Genomic DNA, 25,328 nt, shown 5'->3' on the forward strand with positions numbered 1-25,328 from the left:
TCATAGGTATGAAAATTGTGTAGACTTCTCTGTCTCTCCCACCAGACTTTAACTCCCTGAAGGCAGGGACCATGGCCTACTCATCTTGGTATCCCCAGCACAGTAGCTCAGAGCCTGGGAGGGAAACAGAGGATGGTTTACCAATACTTGTCGAATGAATACAAAAGGGGGCAGTCTGGGGGTACATGTAAGCTAATCAGCTAGTTAGTGATTCTAAGTTCTGGCTCACAGTAAGATCACCCGGGGAGCAGTAAAAATACTGCTGCCTAGGCTCCACACCAGACCAATCCAAACAGAATCTCCTGGGTCCAGGCATCGGTATTTTTAAAAAGCTTCATAGGTGAATTAATATTGGGAACCTCTGGTCTAGGCTCTAAGGGAATGTCAGAATCTAAGGCAGCCAAGAGAACATTCCAGAAGAGAGCCCCTTTCTGCTGGAAAGGGAAGGGTTTTAGTTCTCTTCCAAAACTGGGTAGGTACTAGAGCAGAAGAGAATAAAGAAGCCTAGAGTCTATCCTAACACTCAGTGGGTTCTCTATAGGAAAAGAACTGAGGTAGCCAAACGAGCTCTGCTTTTAAGAAATTAGGGCATTTCCAAGGATAATCTTTACCAGAAATCCCAGGGCCAGCAGAATCAGTATTACCTGGGAGCTTATTAGAAATGCAGATTCTCTAGACCCCACCCTCCCAGACCTATGAATCAGAATTGGTATTTGCACAAGATCTCCAGGGGATTTATATGCACACTGAAGTTTAAGAAGCATTGTTCTGAAGTAGGTATTCCCAAAGTGTGGCTGGGGTACCAGCATCATCTGGGGTAAGGGATGGGGTGGAGTCGGGGGGCTTGTGGTTATCACGCTTTAGTTTGCATCAGAATGACCTAAAGGGTTTGATAATCTCATATTGCTGGGACAATTTCCAGTCCAAATGGAAAATAGTAAACCCATAAACCCCCTCATTCAGTAGGTCTGGGGTGGGGTATGAGAATTTGCATTTCTAACAATCAACATCATCCCAGGTGATGTTGATAGTGCTGGTCTGGGGACCACACCTTTGGTTATTACAAATAAGCCTGCTATGACCATTCACGTACACGTCTTTGTATGGACATATGCTTTCATTTATTTGGGGTAAATATCTAGGAGCAAAATTGCTGGATCATGCGAGAGTTATGTTTTAATTTTAAAGAAATTACCAAACTATTTTCCAAAGTGGTTGGACCATTTTACATTCCCACAACAGTGGACAAAAGTTCTAGTTCCTCCACATTTTCACCAACCCTTGGTATCATCTGTGTTTGAATTTTAACTATTCTAATAGATACATGGTAGTATTTCATTGTGGTTTTAATTTGCATTTCCTTAATGTCTAATGAAGTTGAGCATCTTTTCATGTGCTTATTTGTCATCTACATGTCCTTGTGGTGAAGTGTCCAGATCTTTTGCCATTTTCTTATTGGATGGGTTAATTGTTTATTATTGGGTTTTTTCTTATTACTAAGTTTTGAGAGTTCTTTATTTTGGATATAAGACTTTTATTATATACATGATTTGCAAATATTTCCTTTCAATTATCATTGTCTTTTCATTCTCTTAGTAGAGTCTTTCAAAGAGCAGAAGTTTTGTTTTTTTTTTGCGGTACACAGGCCTCTCACTGTTGTGGCCTCTCCCGTTGACGAGCACAGGCTCCAGACGCACAGGCTCAGCGGCCATGGCTCACGGGCCCAGCCGCTCCGTGGCATGTGGGATCTTCCCGGACCAGGGCACGAACCTGTGTCCCCTGCATCGGCAGGCGGACTTTCAACCACTGCGCCACCAGGGAAGCCCAGAGCAGAAGTTTTAAATTTTGATAAAGTCCAATTTACCAATTTGGTTTTTTATAGAATGTGCTTTTGGGGTTGTATCTAAGAAATCTTTACCTAACCCAGGGTCACAAAGGTTTTCTCCTATGTTTTCTTCTATAAATTTTATAGTTTTAGGTCTTACATTTAAAGCTATGGTCCATTTTTCGTATACAGACCTCCAATTTTATCATCATCATTTGTTGAAAACACAATCTATGTCTTTAATATCTCTCAACATCGCTTTGTAGTTTGCAGAGTATAGTTCTTTCATACCTGTTGTCAGATTTATACCTAAGCATTTTATATCTTTTAATACTCTTGTAAATAGTATTGTTTATTTAAATTTTAATTTCTGATTGCTCATTGCCAGTATGTGGAAATACCATTAATTTTTGCTTATTGATCTGGTATCATGCAACCTTGCTAAACTCATTAGTCCTAGTAGTCCAGACCACATTGTCCTTTCCATATTTCTATAAATATTCTGGAGCTTTGTTCTAGGATTTGGTTAAATCACTTGGGAAGAGCTTAATGCTTTAGGGTCTTGTTTTTAAGATTTGTTATGTAGGACTGGGGCAGTGTTCAGCCTAGGACTAATTAGTCTTTACTACAGAGCGGTATCCTTCTGTGTACTCTTATCCCCCCACCCATGAATCTTGAAGTTTTCAAGTCTGGCTGGTGAGAACAGACACTCTTCTTAGCCCTATGTGAGTGCCAGTCCATTACCTCTAACCTCTTTAGGTGATTCTCTGGCCTCAGAGAGTTTATTTATATGTACGTGCTGATCAGTCCTCAGCTGAATACTCAAATGAGAACCTTCTGCAAACCTCTAGAACTTCCTGTTTCTGTGCAGTTCTCTCCTAAGAACTCCAGCAGTCTTAGTCTCCTCAGACTCTCAGCTTTGTTTTCTCAACTCATTGAATTTGCCTGGCTCTGCCTGGGCACCCTCTCTGTGCTATGGCCTGGAAACTCTCTCAAGGCAGTAATCTGGGGCAATTATAGTGGTTTACTTCATTTGTTTCACATCTCTCAGGGATCACTATCCTTCTTTGCCTGATATTCAGTGCCTTTCAAACAACTGTTTCAGATATTCTGTCAATTTTGGGGGTTGTTTCATGTGGGAGAGTAAATCAGCCCTTAATCATGGCCAATAGTTTGCATTTAAAATTTAAAGCATGCTTTTATCCTGAAAAGTATTTATATATTTTATAGAATTAAAAATAATTGGCTTATGTATTTCTCAACTAAAACTATAGTTTTCTTCACCTGAAAACTGTTCCTAAGTGAATTGCCCTTTGCTTTAAAAGCAACCTCACTGCTCACTCCAAGATGTTAGAACAGAGCTGCATGTGAATATAAACCAAGCTGTATTAAATCACTGTGTGTGTATTTCACAATGATTGGCAAAACACAACTGTAGTTCTAGGTACAGCCACTTGAACTAGAGCAGCAGCATTAAATCTTCGCCTCACCCAAGTATGGACATTCTGTGGTTTGCTTTACAGCTGACATGTCAAAGACATTATGAGGAAGAAGATGAAACTCAAAGGTAACATTTATAAACATATGCTCCCTGCTCTTAGATTAAGTGTCCCTGAAGAGTTCAACCTAAAGTGAACCTCTGTAAGTCATAATCCTGATCATGCACATGCTGATGTCTTCTATTTGGATAGCAGTGGGAATTGTTAAGTGACTATGTGACGATAGTTGAAGCACAAGCATTTATTTGAGAGTGTTGAATAGGGGGAGGTGCAAAATGTGAAGCAGTAACAAATGAAAACTGCCTGTAGACATAGAGGAATGACAGGGATATATTCAGTCATGTATTGAAGTATTAAAATGTAAGTACACTCTAGAAATAACACAGATTCTGAGGCCTGGATTCAAATCCTATTGGTGACAATTATAGCCGTGTAACCTTGGGGAAATCGCTTTACCCTTCCTTAGTTCCCACAGCACTACCTTACAGGGCTGTTGCAAGAATTAAATGAAATAATATGTGCAAAGCACTTATAATAGTGCCTGGACACAATGAGCTCAATCTAAATATTAGTCGTTGGTTCCACCATCATTTTTTTTTTTTTTCCCATATTTTGGCCACCACGCAGCTTGTGGGATTTCAGTTCCCTGACCAGGGATTGAACCCGGGCCATGCCAGTGACAGCGCCTAATCCTAACCACTAGATCACCAGGGAACTCCCATCATTATTATTACTGTTGTTTTGGAAAATTGCATGTGCAAGGGCAGGAAGGAATGTAGAATGTGTAAAGCGCCAACAGGGAAGGTCTCCTTGAGAAGGTGGAATCTGAGCTGGGTTTTGAAATATAGAAAGAACTTATGATGGATATAGGCAGTGATTCTGGGTGTAGGAAACAGAATGAGCCAAAGTTCAAAGAAAGAAAAAAGTTGCAGGTGTGAGGAAGTCGAGCTGGCATGTATGGTGTTGTTGGGCAGTAGTGATAAGGCAGGAAGGGAAAAAAATTACAGGGTTTGGCAACTGTTTAGATGTGGCAAATGAGGAAGGAGGTATCATGTACAACCCAGATATAAGCTGGACATCACAAGGTTCAGTCTCAAAGCAATGCTGAACTGAAAAACAGTCTAGCAACCAGAACTATTTTAAAACAAATTCAAATTTTTCTTGCCATTTTCTAAGAACACTAAAAAGCATAAATTTTAGGAACAATTCTTAAACTTCACTTTCCTCACCTGATTCTTACATTTCATCAGCTCTGGAGCTCCTCACTGTCTTAACCCCTCACTTTCCATTTCTTCTGTTCTGTCTTTTGTTCATCTCCTCCTTTCCTTCTGCCTCTTCAGTCTTGTCTCTGTTTATCCATTCTCCTTATTTTGAATCACAAAGCCTAGGGACCATCCTGGAAAAGGCAGAACTCTACTTAGAGGGCGGGCTTAGCAAAGCTATCAAAGACAATATTCTCTTCATGGTGGGTGGTAGAGAAGTTTATGTTGTGGCAGAGAGGTTATGTACCAATACTCATGTTAATACATTTTTTAAATCAACAAAGATAACACTAACACTTCAAGTCTTGGTGATAGGCTAATGGGGGTATGTATCATTACACAAATAGGGAAACCAAAGAACAGAACTCAAGATGTTGAGTTTGGAACAGAGCATGTGTTGGAGACACAGCATCATTCCAGAAGTAGGTAGGCAAAAGAAAGCTGGATAAATAGATCAGGAATTACATGGATTTGGACATGATCCTCGAAGAAATGATAGTTCAAGATGTGGGAATGAACGAGAAGAGAAATATAGAGAAAATATAGAGAAAGATGAGAGTTAAGGACAGGACTTTAGAAAATACCTACATTTCAGGATAAGAGTTGACAAGAGGATTCAAGAAAGGAGAGAGTGGTCCTGGTGTCCAGGCCTTACCCAGATGAATTCCATCAGAATCTCTGGAGGTGGAATTCATGCATTAACATTGTCGACACCTTCTCCAGCAATTCCATGTGCAACCAAGGTTGAAAACCATTGTTCTAGTGGTTTATGTGATGATACTTAATGGTTTTTATGGTGGTGGGAGAAAGCAGTTGTTAAGGAATAAAGTCCTAGTTTATTGGATTTAAAAACCAGAAACTCTAACATGAGGCACCTGGGGCTCAAAGAGATTAATTGTGTGACCTTAAGCGAGAAATTTAATGAATTTCCAACCTTGTACTTACCTCTCACGGTCTTAGACACAGACTCCTCTCCCTCGTCCTCTCTCACCCACTCCTCCCCACCCCAGCCCAAGTCCTCCACTACCCTTGCCCTGAGACTCCCAAGGCTGTTCAGTCCTTCCAAAGGCTCTCCATTCAGATTTTAGAACACATTTCTGAAAGGCTGAAGTCTCACCTGAGGTCTCTTCAGCAGCAGCAGACTAAACCACACTGTCAGAGGAAAACCCCTTAAAGGCTGTCTCATAACTTTGTGAGCCTGGGGAGAAGGTTAACCTCTAGAAGAAAATGGGGTGGCGGGGAGCCTGTATTTTGAGGTGCTGGAGGTGGAGAAGCTCTGACTTCTTCCAGCACAGCCCGCTCTGTGCTGTTTATGAATTGGCGTCGAAGTCTGGGCTGTGGTGGCGAGCCTGCCAGAGCTGATGAGGACACAGCATTTGTGGGAATTCTGTGACTCCAGAAGGCGAAAGGTCAGTTTCTTTTCATTGACAGTGTTCTTGCTGCCCGAGGGTTTATCTTTGGGAATCTTGACTGGTTTCCAGGGTTAGGCCTCACCTCTATTGTTATCTGGAAACACAGGAACAGCCCTGTTGTCGTGCCAGACTGGGTTAGACATTGGACCCCATTCTCCACGGCACTGTAATCACGCCCTCCCCCAACGAATGAAGTCCTACAGTCTTCCAAAACAGCTGGAAGAGGATTTTTAAAGATACACAAACCTGCTCATGTTCCTCTCATACATAAACATTCGGGCTTGATTTGTCCTACCCCTGTCTTTCATTTTTTCTCTGGGCTCCACAAGCCCATACCCATGAATATGATCCAACATTGGAATGCACTCTGAAGCTTGAGGACACGCCTGAAATCCCCTGCAAACACTTGTCTTTCACTCATCCTGATACACTGAAAAGATGTGCACATGTAACCCCTGAACTCACACATAACTCCACCAGCTCACAGTCACACTAAAAGTGGGTTCGAGTTACACATGTGCTTGCTTACACCTTGGCTCACACACTCCCACCTGAACGTTCGTGTACACAGGACCTGTTCATTCCTAGCAGAGCCAACATCTGTGTTCATGGCCACATTGAAAACACACCTTCAGGTTCCTAAGAAACAAATGGCAAGAGAGAAGGGAAACAGGGCAGCTGAAAGAACGGCCCTGCTCCTTCTGCTTCTGTCCTGAAGCAAAGCAACCAGCATCTTTTGGGCGAACTTGGTGCGTGGGGCCCCAGTGTAGACTTTTACAACAGGCCCTGATATGACTCCAAGGATGAAAGTAGCAATCTCCTCCCCAGCCACGTCTGCTGGGTTCTTCCAGCTGTCTCCAGGGCAGTTCTCCCTAAATGCAAACTATTAGTATTTCCTGTTAAAACATTTCTAATAAATAAATGAATACATCATCTTCTCAACCCGAAGCAGGTCTGAAAGCAGCCTAGGAGCTACTCTGAGCTAAGGATGGACATGGACCACCCAGCACCAGCCCACTGGCCCAGGGCCAGTGCTGCTTTTGTTTGAATTCCTGTATGAGTAACTGCTTGAGTTGACGCCAGCCAAACTCAGTGAAATATTATTTTTAATATTAAATAAATAGATGGTGGGGTGTGTTGATCTTCTTTTTTCCCCCCAGTAAATTGCAGCATCACAACATTAGAAACTGGCTCTTGTATCCAGATTTCCTCAGATAGCAGAAGGAAGGTTGACATTCTCTATGACCTTCCTCATGGAGTACTTACCCCCAGGAGACAGAAAAGTCCCAGTTGGTGATGACAGGACCCTATTTGGAGTAAGCTGGGAGTTCAAATGCTAACAAAACTTGTATGGGATCATCAACCACTCTTGCTAATTTTTCTAACTTATCTATTCTTTTCACTGTACAAAAGGCACATGCTCTTATATAAAAGTCAGAAAGCAGAGATGAACAAGAAGCTGCTGAAACCCTACTACCCAGTAAGAGACAATTACTGCTAAATTTTGGTGACTGTTCTTGCTTTTACATATTTATATGTATGTATAACAGTCAATGAATGTTGATTTTATAAAAATGTACATTGTACATATGTATTTTTTTTACACAGAATTGATCTTGGGCATCTACTTTATGTCAGTAAAATACTCTCCTAAAACTCTACTTGTAAGGACTACATAATACCCCATCACATGAACATGCCACAGTACGCTCAACCACCCTCTCACTGTTGGATATTAAGGTTGTTTCCAAGTTTTTTCTATTATAAACAACACTCCAGGGGGAAAAAAAAATCCTTGTAGCTAAATCTTTGCATACATCCTTAATTATTTTCTTAGGATAAAGTCCCAAAAGTAGAATTCTAAGACTTTGGCTACATATTGTCAAATAGCCCTCTAGAATGATTATACCAATTTACATTGCCACCAGCAGGGAATCAAAATGTTCCCCTGCTTGAACCTCTGCCATGCCGCATATTATTCTTCAAAAACAATCTCTGACAATTTGTTAGGCAAATAAAAGAAAGAAAGAAAAGAAAAGAAAAAAGAACCACCAACCAACCTTAAACATTTAACATGAGAGGTGAGCAATACAGAAGTTTTGCATGTCTGAATCTTTTTGGCAGCATGTCTTTTGCCATGTTGGGCAGTGAAGGGAAGAGACAGAAGAGGAGCCCCTGGCTGTGGTGGCCTTCAGAAAGGCTCAGACAAGCGAGAAGATGCCTTGACATCAGGTACAACTGGAGGAAGTCAATGCTCTGAAGCTCCAAGGTGAGCCAAGAGGAGAGGCTCTCCCACAGGGGTTCCCCAAATGTATTCTCAATGAGATTCATTTATTTGAAGGGAAAAGACACTGAGGTCAAGGAGGTTTGGGGAGCAGTGGGATAAGCCAGGTTAGACCAGTTTCTTCACAGCAGGATTTCTCAGAACGTATAAAATGCTAATGGGGGTGCTGAAGCTCCAAGGGGGAGACATGGTATGCAATGTAACCACAGATCCAGCTTTACCTCCTACCCCCCACCTCATCTTTTTTTATTTTCCACAAAGCATCTCATGGACCTGGAGCTTGGTGGAATACACTTGAGGAATTGAAGTCTGATGCCGCAGACTTCTTCACAGAAAGCAGAGGATGGCAGTTAGGACAAAAATGAAGGGATGGGGAAGAGAGAAAGAAGGAGACGAGAAAAAGCAGGAGAACAGAGGGAAATTAGAAAAACAGGGGGATAGTAAAGAAACATAAAGGGGAAAGGAAAGGAGAAAGGGAGGCAAAGAGGGAGGAAACATTTAAGAGAATGAGGATAAGGAAGTGTGGGGCAGGAAAGTACCACCAGAAAGACCCCTTCTTACTAAAACCACCTCCCCATTGCTTTGAGGAGAGACACAGGAGGGGCTGTGTCTTCTCTGTGCTCATCTCCCCTACAGACACCCAACGCCAGCATGTCACTCTCCACGCCTGGTTTTCTCTGAAATGTGACCCATCCCACTGTCCCTTCCCCAATGGCTAATTACTTAAAATGCAAAAATTCATTTGCAAAGGAAGCTGAAAACAGTGGGCCCCAAAGTAACCCAGAAAAATAAAATAAGAAATTCCAAAAATATTTAATTACTGCATCTCTTATTATTGTGTGTAGCTTCTTGCAGTATAAGACATGACCAAAACTAACCAAACATCCTCTACTCAGCCAGGAAGTCTAGTTGCCTGAAGAGCAGATAAAGGCAAATTGACAGCTTTTAAAGCCCAACAGGGCCTTTTACCCAAAAGGGCCTGCTTTCAAGCAAACTGAAAGCACCAAAGTGGTAAAATAAATTCCCAAAGGCTTAAATGCTGTGCATGTACACAGTGCTAAACCCCTTAGAATTCTACAACAAAAAAGATACTTTACTTAATGGAAGCTGTTTGTTATTTTTTAAAAGTCTCAAGTAACACATGCTAAAATAGAAACAGTATTTTGAAATAAACTCTTGGAGTGTTCATCCAAATCTGAAACCCCTAGAGTTCTCAGAAATATGGGGTAGGATTTGAAGCAGTTGCATTAAGATTGACACCAGATTTCATTAGAACAGTGATTCCCGACACCCTTAATCACCATGACTCTGTTTTTGTTTTTTGTTTTGGGGTATTTTTTAGTATTATTCCCTGCAGTCAGTCACTTATCTCGGTTTTCCGTCTGTATTTATGTCCACAATTGCTCATGGGTTCAATGCTGGACTGTCAGGTTGACCAATAACATCCCCAAATTTTCTGTGATTTCAACAAATGTAGTGACTAGCATAATACACCCTGGGTTAGAGAATGGAGTTGATACTATTCTATCCAAAAGGAAACTTGCCATTTAGTTAACCTATTTAATCCTATCACAGATAAGGAGTTGGCCCTTCATATTATTACAAATAAGACATAAGCCAATATTACTGACTTTGTAAATGTCCCAGAGGATGAAAATCCTCACATTTGAGATTTTTCTGAAAACCTGCCAGCTTTTAATATTTGCTGCATTTTTTAGAGTTGACTCATCTTAAGCCTCTAAACCAGGGGTGGCCAGTGATGGCACATGTGCTGCTGTTCCCATTTTCTGTGCCTGTGGCAGACATCTCTAATTGACCTCTGCAACCATTCCCACTGAGTGGTTTTCTTAACACAGTGTTCCAAGCAACCAATGGGTCAGAGCTGGTGCTGAAGATGAAACCAGCTTGTCTTTCCTGCTCTACCCTGAATCTTAGGAGATTTGTTCATAAGGCAAGGATAGGGGATACAGGCTCAGTATTCCTCTGAGTAAGCAAGCTTGAGATTCCATATTAAAGATGGAAGACGTAGAAATGAGGGGAACCAAGAGATGTAGAGTCACATGAAAATAAGATCCGACTTCTCCCCCATCCCCTTGACAGCTGATTATAAATAACCACTCCTCATCCTTCTTGCCTGTGTTCCTCTTCCTAGCACAAGTGCAAGGATCGGACAAAAAGGTATCGGAAAGGTTTGTCCATGAATGGATTAGTCTGGGCTGGGGAAAGTTCCAAAATGGTCTTGAAATAATACTGATACCACCCTACAGGGCAATAGGGTCAGAGTTTCCTGGTCTCCCAAGTCTCTCTCTCTCACATTATCTCCTTGGAGCTTGACAGCCCTGTGAGAAAGGCCGAAGAGATGTCGTCTTCCCTTTTACTCATGAGGAAAGAGAAGCTTAAAGAAGGTGAGTGATTTTGCAAGGTCATATGGCTGTGAAGGGATGGAATCAGAAAAGGAACTCAGATTTTAAAACTGAATCCAGCGCTTTTTTTGATGCACTTGCGCTACTCACATTGGGGTGTAAGCATGCCTGGATAGGTAGGGCAGGGCCAAGAGATCATTTCAAAGACTTGCTATAGGGGCTTCTCTGGTGGCACAGTGGTTGAGAGTTCGCCTGCCGATGCAGGGGACACAGGTTCATGCCCCGGTCCGGGAAGCTCCCATATGCCGCGGAGCGGCTGGGCCCATGAGCCATGGCCGCTGAGCCTGCGTGTCTGGAGCCTGTGCTCCGCAACGGGAAAGGCCACAACAGTGAGAGGCCCGCGTACCGCAAAAAAAAAAAAAAAAAAAAGACTATAGGGAATTCCCTGGCAGTCCAGTGGCTACTCCGTGCTTCCACTGCAGGGGGCAAGGGTTCGATCCCTAGTTGGGGAACTAAGATCCCGCAAGCCTCGCGTCATGGCCAAAAAAAAAAAAAAATTGGTATAAAATGGCACTTTTAGGAAAACATTTTTATATAAAAGAGTAAAGGCACATTATGAAGTAGAATGCAGAATTTGCATGACTTTTTACAATAAAATATAAGATTTCAAAGATATTGGCACACTTTTTCTGGCCATGCCCCCAGGCCTTTGGATGGTGTGCTTTCATCGTTCTCTGCTGTTCTGGTGGAAATGAGTGAGAAGTACTGCTCTTCACCATGTTGCCTCTCACCTTTTCTTTCCTTCCCCTTCTCCTCCTTGTTCTTCTTTGTAATCTTCATTTATTTAGGTGACGATGCCACCCTCAGAGCCCCCCAAAGGCAGCTTGCCTGTGAATCATTTCAGAGGCATGGAGCTGCCACGGTTAGGTTCTGGTGAGGCTCTCTTCCTGGCTACAAACAGCTGCCTTATCACATATGTCCTCACATGGTAGAGAGAGCAAGAGAGGCTTTCTGCCATCTTTTCTTATAAGGGCACTAATCGCATCATGGTGCTCCATCGTCATGACCTCTCTGGATGGGTTGATCCAGAGCCTGAACCCTGTCATCAAGGACTCTGACGTCCATAGCACTGCCTTCATACTGAGACTGATATAGTATGTCTGAGACTTTGTGCTTCCTAGTTCACCTCCAGTGAACATGTCTCGTTAGTTGGAATTATGGCATGGACTCATTCCCAAACCAATCACGATGGCCAGTGTGATGGGCTTTACTGATTCACTCAAACCAAAGTTCATTCCAAGAGCTGAAGGGTCAACCCATCCAAATTCCACAGCTGCTTCATAATCTGGGAAAGAAAGGAGTAGAGATGATGGGATGTGACTATGTTGCCCACTACAATTTCCTCTTGAAAACTATTCACTTTAAACTATTGACTGTGTCTGCTACACGGAAAGTTGTAAGTAAAATGAACTGTCTAGCTGACCATCTGCCTGCTTATTATGAGCTATAGTGAACATCGTAGGAGAGGGTAATAATGGAATAGACCCTTCAGAAAACACAAAGGGAAATGCTGTGAATACTAAGGCCAACACCCCTCTGAACTCTTATGTTGCGGCAACACAAAAGCATTCAAAAAAGGGACAGATGGACTTCCTTGGTGGCACAGTGGTTAAGAATCCGCCTGCCAATGCAGAGGACACGGGTTCGAGTCCTGGTCCGAGAAGATTCCACATGCTGCGGAGCAACTAAGCCCATGCGCCACAACTACCGAGCCTGTGCTCTAGAGCCCATGAGCCACAACTACTGAGCCCGTGTGCCACAACTACTGAAGCCCGCATGCCTACAGCCCGTGCTCTGAAACAAGAGAAGCCACTGCAGTGAGAAGCCCGCGCACCACAACGAAGACCCAGCGCAGCCAAATAAATAAATTTATTAAAAAAAAAAAAAAAAAAAGAAAGAAAGGAACAGAAGTCCCTAATCCGCAAAACTGCATGTGGGGTTCCACTGGGTCCACATTCTACCTGCATCCACTCCCTCCTCCAGGTCTGGGAAGAGCCATCTTCATTCTTCTTCCATATGGAAATTTACATCACTTTGCAAAAGACTTTGGAACATATATAGTTTAAAAGTTGAGAATCTGTTATGCTAAGTGAAATAAGTCAGTCACAAGAGGAAATATATGGTGTAATTACACTTACATGAGGTACCTAAAGTAGTCAAATTCACAGAGACAGAAAGCAGAACAGTGGTTGCCAGGGCTGGAGGTGGGGCAAATGGGGAGTACTGTTTAATGGGTACAGAGTTTCAGTTTTGCAAGATGAAGAGTTCTGGAGATGGATGGTGGTGATGGTTGCACAACAATGTCAGTGTACTTAATAGGACTGAACTGTATACCTAAAAATGATTACAGTGGTTTATGTGTATTTTACTACAATTAAAAAAATGTTGAGAATCATTTGTGGGATTTCCTTTTCTTAACCTTACTTTCAGCATAATTTTTTTTAATTTGTATTTTTATTATAAACATCTTACTTGAATAGTCAGCAAAATATTTTTTTTCCCACCTCAGGCACCTGGACTTTTTTTTTTTTTTACAGTTAAATTTAGACCTTCTATTGAGCTACTCTAGATTCACAATGTTTGTGTTTTTTTTCATCTAAAATGTTCCTGGGACTTTCCTGGTGGCACAGAGGTTAAGAATCCGCCTGCCAATGCAGGGTACATGGGTTCAAGCCCTGGTCTGGGAAGATCCCACATGCTGCGGAGCAACTAAGCCCACGCACCACAACTACTGAGCCTGCACTCTAGAGCCCGTGAGCCACATCTACTGAGCCCACGTGCCACAACTACTGAAGCCCACGCGCCTAGAGCCCATGCTCCACAACAAGAGAAGCCACTGCAATGAGAAGCCCCCGCACCACAATGAAGAGTAGCCCCCGCTCGCTGCAGCTAAAGAAAGCCTGCGAGCAGCAACGAAGACCCAACGCAGCCAAAGATAAATAAATAAATCTATTAAAAAAAAACTTTCTTTAAAATGTTGCTTTTCATTTTTACCCTCCTGATAATGGAGCTCTTTTGCAGCTCCTTTTTCCTTTCCCAAATGGAGTAACTTTAGTTAACTTTAGTGGCCGTTAGAGTTACCATAATCACACATTTTCTTGGGAGGATGACCATAGCCCAGTTGTGTTTTGGGTAGGATTCAGCAAAAGCCAAATTCTGTCACTAACTGGGGCTGCAGTCTGAGTGTCGCATCTTTCCCCAGGTGCTCAACAGTCACCTCCTCTGCCCGGTCCTTTATGGACAAGATTTCACTGGGTCGTCCCAGCTTCCCTGAGGTCTGTATATCACCACCATTATACATAGGGACATCCAGAGATGTTAAGTAACTTGTTCAAAGCTCATAGTTAGTGTCCTTGGCTCTAAAGCTTTGTAATGTCGTTCTTTCTATACTACACTGCTTCCCCCCCAGTCTTTTCCCTCTACTCCAGGCATTAGGATATTTCCACACCTGAAATGGGGACTGAAAAAGCCGGCTGGGAAGAACTGGTAGTGGAATCCCTGCAGTGAGAGATGAGTCATCACAGCTTTCTGACTTGCCTCCCACTGTCTCCCTTTCCATCTGTCCAGTTCCTCCCGGTTCCCCCACTTCTCCAGAAGCCATCACCACACCTAACCCAAAGGGCACATCGATCCTCTCCTTGAGCCAACCTGGGTAAAGGCAAATCTCCTGCTTCCCTTTTTTTTTTTTTTTTGTGGTACACGGGCCTCTCACTGCTGTGGCCTCTCCCATTGCGGAGCACAGGTTCCGGATGTGCAGGCTCAGTGGCTATGGCTCATGGGCCCAGCCGCTCCGTGGCATGTGGGATCTTCCCGGACCGGGGCACGAACCCGCGTCCCCTGCATCAGCAGGCGGACTCTCAACCACTGCGCCACCAGGGAAGCCCCCCTGCTTCCCTTTTTTGAGCAGAAACAAGGATAGCACTTTTCAAAAGTAAAGGAACATTTACTACGAATGTAAGATAAATTGTAATACATTAGCATATGATAAATGACATGCCCACAGGCTCCGTGACTGTTCTGAGGCTGACCATAAAAGGCCAAAAGGGGGCAGTGACCCAATTCCTGGAAATCCCCGACCCCTCTCCAAAATAGTTGGAATAATCTTCTCACTCATTAGCCTATGAAATTACCCAGTCCATAAAAACTAACCACCCCAAATTTTGCGGCCACTCTCAAGCCTTTTGAGACGGACCAAATTCTGTCTATGGAGCATGCCGTGCATCTCTCTCAATAAGTCTACCTATCACTTTGCCTCTTGCTGAATTCCTTCTGTGCTGAGACATAAAGAACCTGAGCTTCAGTAAGTCCTGAGACCAGGTGTTCAATTTCGATTAAAAGACAGTGAGTGGGTTCGAGTCTCAGCTCACGGGTTCAAGTCCCAATCTGAATTTTGGCTGGGTTCGAATCCCATCTGTGTTGTGTGGTTTCAGAGTTAAGAATGTGTTCAAATTCCAGCAATGCCCATCACTAACTAGCTGGGAGACCTCAGGCTGGGCAAATCTTTCCACCCCACCAAGTCCCATTTCCCTCCTATGTAGGGTTTCAGGGAAGATTGAAGAGGTAAATGCACACAGCATTCAACAACCCCTCCCAAAGTGTTCTGTTATCAATGACACTATGAGCTGGGTGTGGATACTCCAATTTCACAGATAAGGCAGCCTTTGAACCCAGGTCTGCTGTGGTCAAGGCCCAGGTTCTTTCCATCTCCCCACTGCTGTGACCCTCATGTGAGCACCTGTTCTCATACTGTCTTGCACCGTTACCATACTGTGCATTTGTGGAGGCCAGGACAGCCCTAAGTAAACAACTGTTTGAACTGAATGCATGAATGCCCATGTTAGTAAAAGGAGAGGAAATGATTTGCATTTGAGAGACAGAAAAAGCACTTGTACCAGAGGCTAACATTAATTCATGTAGACAGTCAGCCCTATTCATATAGATTGTACCATTCTGGATGCCTGGAGGGAGTGGGGAAGGCAGGGTGGTGGGATTGGAGGAATGGGAAAGTTGATCTAAAAAAACTCTGAATTATAAATTTTAACATTATTATTTTCAGATAATTGGAAACCTCAAACTGGGTTAAAAAGTATTATTAGAGACAGTGAAAACTGATAATATAATACGATTTTTAATAACTATATTAGTAACCATTATGTGAAAACATTCCTGTCCTATTCTGTTCCAATATCCTGGTTGCATGCATACTTTGCATTATCTCTCAAAACTAGTCACTTTAAATTCCAAATTAGCACCGAGTCCAAGTGAAGGTTTTTATTGGACTGTTGCTATGGGCAGAAAGTACTTGAAAAGAAGACACTACACCTTGGATAGGAGGTGCAGAGAGCCTTCCAGAGAGCAGGACTTCATGTCTTGAAGGAGGTTTATGCTTCTTCACTCAGTCATTCACTTGATTTAGGAAGGAGACAATCAGCACGTGTAGGAACCCCAAAGGTCCCAGGTATGTGCAGTTAGTTGGGGGTAACACCACCATTGCTGGGAAGGCTTGATGTGGTTAGGGTTCTGGATGAACTGGTGGAAAGCGGGGAAGAGAAGGAAGAACCCAGGGCCAAGGATTCCTCAGTGTGGGCATCTGCAGGTTCAGGTGGGTAGAAGAACAGACAGGTTAAAGCAGGTTGGATCACAGGTGACACAGTGAGGAAGGGCTCACGGGAGCGGCTCCCAAGCATGAATCCTCAAAATGAGTGTTGAAATGGGAATGAGATGAATCTGGGGACTTCACTCCTCCTGCAGTCAGTCTTGAGTCATTAAATGGACTCTGGCTGATGTAGAAAGGGGATGGGTGAAGGCAGTCTAATAAGGTGCCTCCAAGCATGTTTGAATGCCAGTCTGTCTCAGGCTGAGTGATCTTGGTAAATTATTTAAACTTTAGGCTTCCATTTCCTCATCTGTAAAGTGGGGATGACAACAACAGTTGACAACCTGTCTCCTGGGATGTTATGAGGATTAAATAACTTGATGACTGTCACATGCTCAGCATTGTACCCAGTACCTAAGCACCTCGGTGCTCAGTACCAGGCAGTGATGATTACTATTGAACTGCAGGGGTCTAGGGCTACCACTTTTGGTTTATTAGCCCCTCAAGGGAGGGATCTATGGTTTTATCTTTAGTACTCATTAAATTATTTAGTTCACTATCACGACTGTTTATAAAATAACATTCAGCCATTTTGTAACATGGCTTCTGCTTCCAATGATGACTAATACCTGATAGCAAGCAACCTCTCTGTGGACCTAGAACCAACTCTTCCAGGGTTTTTTTGCACCAGAAAAAGAGACAGTTGAGCCACAGCAACACAGTTGAGCTGTCATGTGAGTCATCCCTGCTCCCATTGCATATCCTTAGATTACTCCCCGAACCTCAGATGCCAATAAAAGAGCCATCATAGAAAGAAAGAAGAAAGGAATATGAAAGCAGAAGTAGAGAACTGTCTGCCTGGAGGGTTGGAAGGCATTTCTGAAGGCTCTCCAGACCAAGCACCCCACAGTCAATCAAGTAACAGTGAAGTCAAGAAGGGGACAGAGAGAAGTGATGGGAGGAAGGAAGGGAGCCCTCCAAGGAAAGGTAGGTTACAGGTTCTAAGGGGGTTTGACAGAAGCTTTGCTTCTAATTCCAGTGTTAATAACTGATCTATGCTATGTTAGAGAGGCTGAAATTCTTGGGGAGTTGACAGGAGGTCTCTTCCCAGATCCTGAGGCCTCTGGCTGAGACTATCTTTTGCAAAGAGGCACCTGTAGATATTCTCATCAGATAACTAGGTTAAATTATAATAGACTTTTTTTCAACCCTAATTACTCTTTTCTACCTAGCTTTTGTAGTACTCATGTACAATATGTTACCACTTTCTTTCTCTGCCATCCCTTTTCTTTTTAAATGTTGTTTCTCTACTTCTCTCTTTCATTCAAAGTATAAACTTTTTTTTTAGAAAAGTCCCTTCGTTTCCTTATTTTCTCTCCCTCTGCCTCTCCAACTCTCTATCTGCTGTCCTTTGCCCTTCTGTTTTCTGATTATTTATTTCGTTTTCTGTTTTACTTGCCACTTATCTTGCTCTAACACCGCATATGAGCCTCTACTCATATTCAGGTCTACATCTTCAGCCCAAGAGAATACCATCTCTTCACAGGGAGGAAAAACTAGAAAAAACCCAGAGCTCTGGTTCTGACCCTTCTCTTATCGTGTGGCTCTGTTATTCCTTACTTCTTTTAATTCTTACTCTCAGCACTGAAAAGAGAGAATGACCCAGGATACTACTCAGTAATGCACTCTACCAATCACCTTTCAACTAAAGGCTTAGAAGGCACAGCTTCACTATTTAAGGTGCAAGATGTTCCAGGCTGATATTATGGCGCTGATATTATGCTCTTATTACAGGATTAAGTAATCTGGCTGAAGTCCAGCCTCTGCCACCCTCTACTGCCCACAGGCATTGAGACACTTTGTGATTCTGGGATTCACTTTGGAATTATAGAGATTTTGGCAGAAAGTTTCTTCAAAGTCAGTGCAGTCCATCTGGCCACCTGACATCTACGTCCCTGAATCCAGTGAAGGGAAACTCACTACTTCCCAAATCAGCCTAATCCATTCCACGACCAAATAAGAAAGCTAGATTTTCAAAGAAAACATTCGTATATTTTGTCATGGTGATTGTTTGCTTTGCAAATTCTCCTTCCATGAATTATAGTTATTCATAACTTTCAACAGCCATAGGTCATTGCACTCCTATCAAAGTTTTTGCAAGACATTTGAATTACAGATGTGGAGGTAAAAATGTGTTTGTAGTGCATGGATCCATCCTCATCAGCCTTATCATCTAGTATAATAATAATTGCTAATACTTCTATAGAATTACTGGGTGCCAGGCATTTTCTTAGCATTTTGCATATATTAAATTGAGTAAATGTAATTTCTCTAAACACCATTTCCTATTTGCTTCCCTACAGGGGCCCAGAATTTGATGGCATATCCACAAAAGAAGGAATCTAGATGTCATCTAGTCCAATCCTCAACTTTCCCCACGAGTCCCAGAGAGGGTGTGTGCCTTACCTTAGGTCACACAGCTATTAGTGGTAGAGTGGGATCTCAAGCATCTTAATAACAACAAGCTCACTGTTCATAGCCAGGATCAAGAAGGTATTGTAGGAACCTGAGACTCTCTTTCATAAGAATCTGCCTTGTTTTGTTCTACATATGGCTAATACTCTGCCGCAAGGTGCCAAAATCACCTTTCCTACCTTGTGGTCTTTTAAAGTAAGTCCTTCTTTGAATTTACTTTAAGGCACTTGTATCATCTCTCCTTCCATTTCCCAGTGTTTTTAAAAACTTTTCTAATATAGCCAAGTGAATTTCTTTCCACGTCAGTGAGATTTCTGCATCAGGAACAAAATCATTTCAACCTGTCTGCCATTAACTCTCCCATCAGAACAACTGACAAACACAGTTCAGTTGACCTATTCAAGATCTGTAGGATCTTTCTCCTATGTGGCTTATGGTGAAGGGTGAGCAGGTGTCAGGAGAGAAGAATCCTGGGTAGAACATGGAGATGTGTGGCATCTTAGCTGGCTGCATGTTGAACAGAGCACCTCTCTGGCAGCAGAGAAGGGAGCTGGATCCCTGGCTGTTTGCTTCCATGGACGTTCACCTGAATTCTGCTCTTGGGACAGAACTGAAAACTCCTGCCCAAATCTGGTTGTGTACATTTCTTTCCAAGAACCCTATCTACATTTGCAACCAGGTCTGGCAATATCAGTAGAGAGGAAGACTTTTGTCCTCTCAGAACACGGGAATATTCTACGTCAGCAGCCACTTTTTTCAATGTTGGGTGCATCAGTGTCTGGGTTGCATAGAATATTTTAAAATCATATTTGCTTTCAAGCAATGACAGCTTTATAAACAGAATGGACATGAACAGATGATTCTAATTCAGTTATAACTAAAGCTAAGGCAATTCCAAAACTACTTTATTGTATAAAATATTGTTCAGAATTTGTGTATTGGGTTTGAGCTTCTTTTATTTTTAATACAGATTTTATTATAGTTATATTCGTTGGGGAAAAAATACCAAAGAGAGACTGGTTGATTTTTAGTCAGGGTTCTGGTAAAAGTGTGTTTTCCCTAATTGTCTGAACTTTTCTCCACTTCCATAACTAGAAAGATGGGATCTGTATGGATTTTAGGGCCACGGACATCTGCGGCTCAATCTTCATTCCACCACTTAAAATTGTGGGAGCTTGTGTATGTGACAACTCTGAGTCTCCACTTCCTTCTATGTGACTGATAGCACTTATCTCAGAAGCCATTGTGGGTTTCAAACAAGGTATTTGAAAAGCACATGGAATAAGTTTGCATAATGTTAGGTATATAGACACTCAGTAAATGTTAGCTTCCAGTTTCCTTCTCTCACTCTTCACTCTGTGTGTGTGTCTGTTTGGTGAAAAAAGGAGGAAGATTTGATGAGTATGAATTGGACGACTGGTCCAGAAATAAAGGATCAGTATACAATCAAACAAACACACAAAAAATCAAACACAAAACAGAAAGGAACAGAGGTGAGAAATGGAAAAAAGAAGTTTAGAAAAACGCTATCAACAATAAATATTTACTAAGAACTTCCTATTTATATGTTTAGGTCCTCCAATGTATGGGACTCAAGGATATTCTTGTCCTCAAAGAGCCTAGACACTTTTTTTTTTTTTTGCGGTACGCGGACCTCTCACTGTTGTGGCCTCTCCCGTTGCGGAGCACAGGCTTCCGGACGCGCAGGCTCAGCAGCCATGGCTCACGGGCCTAGCCTCTCCGCGGCATGTGGGATCTTCCCAGATCGGGGCACGAACCTGTGTCCCCTGCATCGGCAGGCGGACTCTCAACCACTGCGCCACCAGGGAAGCCCAGAGCCTAGACACTTTTGAGGAGACAAGATTTATTCATTTGTAAAAGAGATAATTAAAATGCAAAGGAGTTGCTACTCTTGGAGTTGAGAGGAGAAAGCAACCTCTGTATTTATGGTATCTTTCAGTCGTGCTATGGGAGACAAAGGAAGACGAGAAAATCTTGAAATGCCCAGCCATTTGAGTCTGATGACAAAAGCTGGGAATATTCTTACAAAGGGAGACCATTGGTTTTGTGAAAACTGCAGTGGTGAAAATGATCGTGGTATTCTTTGTAACAACAGAAAATCCCTAAACAAACCTAAATGGGGCCTGGTAGTCTCACAGCCTTTATGCTAAGGGGCAGGGGGTGGGTGGACAGGCTGAAGACGTCCAGTGCATACTCCTGGTTTCCTTATTCAGCCTGAGAGACGCTGATACCCCTTGTTGAGTTACTTATCTAGATTCTCTTTAAGCTCCATCTCTTTCTTTCCCCAGCAGATCCCTGGAGAGATGCCCTTTCAACCTCCATCTCTACTAAATGCCTTTTGGATCCCAGCAGTGGAGCCCATTGGGTGGCTGGATTGACTCAGAGCAAACTATTACTGAGGCCTGTTAGCGTTGGTGAAAAGAATTCTAGCCAAATCCTCCAGGTTAGAAGAGAAATGACAGCTCCTCCCAGAAGTATTCCCGTGGCAAAACACAGCAACCACCCTACAAAGGGTTAATCCTCCCCCCTCCCCTGTCCCCCAACTTGCTGCCAGAGATCAGCTAATCTGATAATTATGGCAACAAACACAGTTTAGACAAACAAGACCTGACCCTGAGGGTTTGGAATGAAAACATTTACTCTCTCCCTCCCCAGAGAGACTGTGCCTGGAGCATACACACAGAGAGACACTGGGAAAATACCCTTGTGCGGGAGCTACAGGGTGAAAACATCTGTGTTCCTGAGCTGCTTAAGAAGATAAAGTTAATGGGGAGAAGGAAGGGGGTGGGGGAGGTGGGAGGAGTGGGGAATGGTACAGTCGGAGGGTGTGCATGTTCGGAGCAGATGGAAAATGTACCCAGAACTGGAGATGTAAGCCAATTGTAATTGATTTTACAACAGAGACAGAGTGAGAGGAGTCTCAATGAGGCAGAATTCCAGTGAAGAACCTGGACTGTGGCTAGAGGAGGAGAAACATCTTAAACCCCCAAAGTAGGACTTATTCCTGAGAGCTGGAAGGGAAGATTATTCCAAGTAGTCCACGATTCTAAGTGAATTTTAATATCTGCCTGCCAGGCAATGAGGCTCACAATCTAACTTGGCTGGTCATCCTTCTCTCACCCCTAGTTTTGCTTCTAAACTGAGCAACATGGGACTTCCCTGGTGGCGCAGTGGTGGCGCATCTGTCTGCCAATGCAAGGGACACGGGTTTGAGCCCTGGTCAGGGAAGATCCCACATGCCGTTGAGCAACTAAGCCCGTGCACCACAACTACTGAGCCTGCGCTCTAGAGCCCGCGTGCCACAACTACTGAAGCTCATGAGCCTAGAGCCCGTGCTCCGCAACAAGAGAAGCCACCACAATGAGAAGCCTGCGCACCGCAACAAAGAGTAGCCCCCGCTCGCAGCAACTAGAGAAAGCCCGCATGCAGCAACGAAGACCCAACGCAGCCAAAAATCAATCAGTCAATCAATCAATAAATCAACGAACTAAGCAACATGCCCTTTCCCCCTTGCTGTCTGCCTCAAAACTTGTCAAGCTACTTTTCCCCTTTCTGCATCTAAAATGCTGCTTCCTAGAAGAAAACTTTCTGGGTTGCTTAAACTGGAGATTCTGACCTTGGCTTGCTTTAACTTGGAATTCCAACAGTTTCTCCTTTCCAACTACCTTCAAGTTTTGCCCCACGTAGCCATGAGCCTAATGTCATCCTAGAGCCAAATGTCATTTCTTTTTTGCACATGGCTGGTGGTATATCAGCTGGTAAACACTCCTTGCCCCTTAAAACTGTCCACAGGATCTCTAGGCATCCAAATCCTTGGGGATTTGCAGACCATATATATGGATTACCCCAAGCTAAGAGGAGCAACTACTATGATTGATGATAGGATCAAGGTTTAAAATGAATTCCATAAGGTGAAAGATGGTCTAAAATCAATAAGAGAGGATGTGCCAGGAATGTGAAGCACTTCATTTAGGTCCAATAATCAATTTACGAGCATAGGACGGAAAGACCTACAAAACAAGTTTACGTAAAAACAAAATAAAAAAACCATTATTTTGGACAACAACTGGTTCAATATGAGATAAAAATGAACCTATCTGCTTAAAGAGTGAATACAATCATGGTAGGTGTTAATAAAAGTATTGTGATCACATTAACATTTTACTGTATTCTTAGCAAGGGAAGGGTAGAACTGAACAAATCTTTTTTTTTTTTTTAAGTCTAACTGTCGGCTGACCAAGCAGAGTCCAGGAGGCTATGCAGATCAATTTTCCTTTGTTTGTGCTTTAATTTAATTTCAGATTCAAGTGCCCTATTGCAATCTACACAGGGTCCACCTTGGCAATCATCATACCTTGTTCAGCTGGTTCCACTTGCCCCTGTGTTTTGAATCCCATGCAGGCCCATTTACTTGTTCCTCTGCCAGTCTGTTGGAGAATCGGAGATTCCTCTACTCCTCAAGGAAAGACACTTCTTTCCAAATAGTCCAGTCTTCTCGCTGCTCTTCACACACCCCATGGTCGTTTGTTAATTTGTTCATTCATTCATAAATCCATTGACCATCCACTATGTGCCAGGCACTGTACCAGGAACTGGGATTCAAGAGTGATAAGAAACGGTCCTTGCTTTCATCAAGCTTATGTTCTCAGGGGGGTAAGCAGATCCTAAACAAAAACTAAGAAAATTTCAGATAATAAAAAGGTATGAAAATTTACCCTGTACTTGAAACGCCTTCCAACTTCTGCCTAAAATTCTCCGAAAGTTACCTCCTGCTTTCTAACTCAGCTCAAGTTCCACCTTCCCCTTGGAGGGGCAGAGAACTCCTCCAGCTTTCTCCTCCCTGAACTTTTGGTGCCCAAGGGCTTGTAACACATAATTAATACTCAACTGCTCTCCAATTGTTTCCCTTACACTAATTTTGCCTCCCAGTAGACTGTAGGAGCCAGTAAACTCTTTGAAGTTATAGGCTATGCCTTCAGTTTAAACATATTCAGTCAATCTTTATCTATGATACTGTTAAAAAGGAAATGAGAAGCACAGTTTAAACATAACTTGAGGCTTTTAAGCTGATTCCCAGATAACAGGAGAACTTCTTCCAGCGTCTCCGAAATCCTCTAGAATAAGAATGTAAAGTCAGGATAGTAGTTTGTTTATTTGCTGAACACACCTCCTCCAAAGAGTCCTAGATTTTGTAAGGAGATCTTTAAAGCAACAAACATACCTTGAACTGAGTATTAGTGAGATTAGAGGGAACAGCAGGAGGGAAACAGCCAACAAGCTCAAAAAGGGAAGAAAGTTAAGGACAAACAATGGCAAATTCAGAAAAATGTTTGGTCCAAAATTGAGCCCAAACAACATTTTTTTGGGCCCCTCACACTCTGCAGAAGCAAAGCGTCCTGAAAACAAAACAAAACAAACCTAGAAACAACACAAATGGCCATCAATAGAGGATTTGATTAAAGCAATAATGGCACCTTCATAATGTGGACTGGTATGCGGTAAGAATGAAGTAGTAAATCTACATACACTGATGTGAAGAGATGGCCACTTTGTAGTTTAAACAGCAAGTCTCAGAACAATACAGATAATATGACCCCTTTCATTAAAAAACTTATTTATATATGTGTAGAAAATGCATTTAAGGATATATACTAAATTGTTAACGATGGTATTTCTGGGAATGGGTTATAGGCAATGAGGTTGGGGAGACAGGGGGATTTAATAATTTATTTTTACTTTATAACTTCTGAACTGTTGTATATCCTGCACTTATTTATGGATACCCAGAGTGGTTCCTGGATTTGTACGTGCCCCTTGTGCCACGTGGAAGGACTTCTGAAGAGAAATCCTAAGCATCTGCCAATGAACTGTGCATGGCTATGGCCTAGGGGGCATTCTTGGGTAGAAGGAGAGCATGTCCCAGCCAAAGATTTGCCAGGGCACACAAGGAGAGCCATGAGGAGGCCGCTACAAGCATGTTTCATGAGTTTGCTTCCTTAATGCAACTCAAGGATGCACTGAACAAATTCCATGACAAATTTGTTGTTGCTGTTATATAAATGAACCCCTGGAAAAACGTATAAATAAAACTTTTACGTCACCAGGCAGTAAGGGAAAACAATATTTAAGACATGTTGAGGTCAAGAATGTGGCTTTGGGATGATAGAGACATTTTGAATTCTAAGTTTGCCACTTACTAGCTTTGTGAACATGGGCAAATTACATCACCTCTCATTGTTTCCTCCTCCTTCCTGTGAATCTTTTTTGGGGGAGTCTTCTCGTTCTCTTTCCAGCCCTGAAATGCTGGTGTTCCTAAAGCTGCTGTCCGAGGCCCTCTTCTCCTTTCCTTGGGTGATATTATCTTCCTGTGGCTTTAGTGGCCACTGCGTGCCTGTGACATACAAGTCAACGGATCAGGCCAAATCTCTCTCCTTAGCTCCATGCTCTGCCTGATACCTTCTAACGGAACCCCATTTCCTGCATGCTAAAACCCTTTAACATGCTTTACATGGTCCTTCAAAATCTGGGGCT

At 42.8% G+C, this 25,328-nt stretch overlaps 1 protein-coding gene across 21 annotated transcripts in view; it reads right to left on the reverse strand.

Moving 5' to 3' along the window:
- NKX2-3 (NK2 homeobox 3) overlaps positions 1-25,328 on the reverse strand; it is an 81,577-nt gene that overhangs the window by 41,992 nt on the left and 14,257 nt on the right. For 3 of the 21 annotated variants that reach the window (XR_010935816.1, XR_010935817.1, XR_010935814.1), the window contains exons 3-5: positions 23,152-23,472; positions 5,704-6,092; positions 4,554-4,720 (exon numbers count right to left, since the gene is read on the reverse strand). The gene's annotated coding sequence lies outside the window, so the exon portion shown is untranslated. The other 18 variants (XR_010935823.1, XR_010935822.1, XR_010935820.1 and 15 more) reach the window with 13 other exon arrangements.

The sequence above is a fragment of the Pseudorca crassidens genome, chromosome 16, assembly GCF_039906515.1.
Source record: "Pseudorca crassidens isolate mPseCra1 chromosome 16, mPseCra1.hap1, whole genome shotgun sequence".
NCBI classification, from domain to species: Eukaryota; Metazoa; Chordata; class Mammalia; order Artiodactyla; family Delphinidae; genus Pseudorca; species Pseudorca crassidens.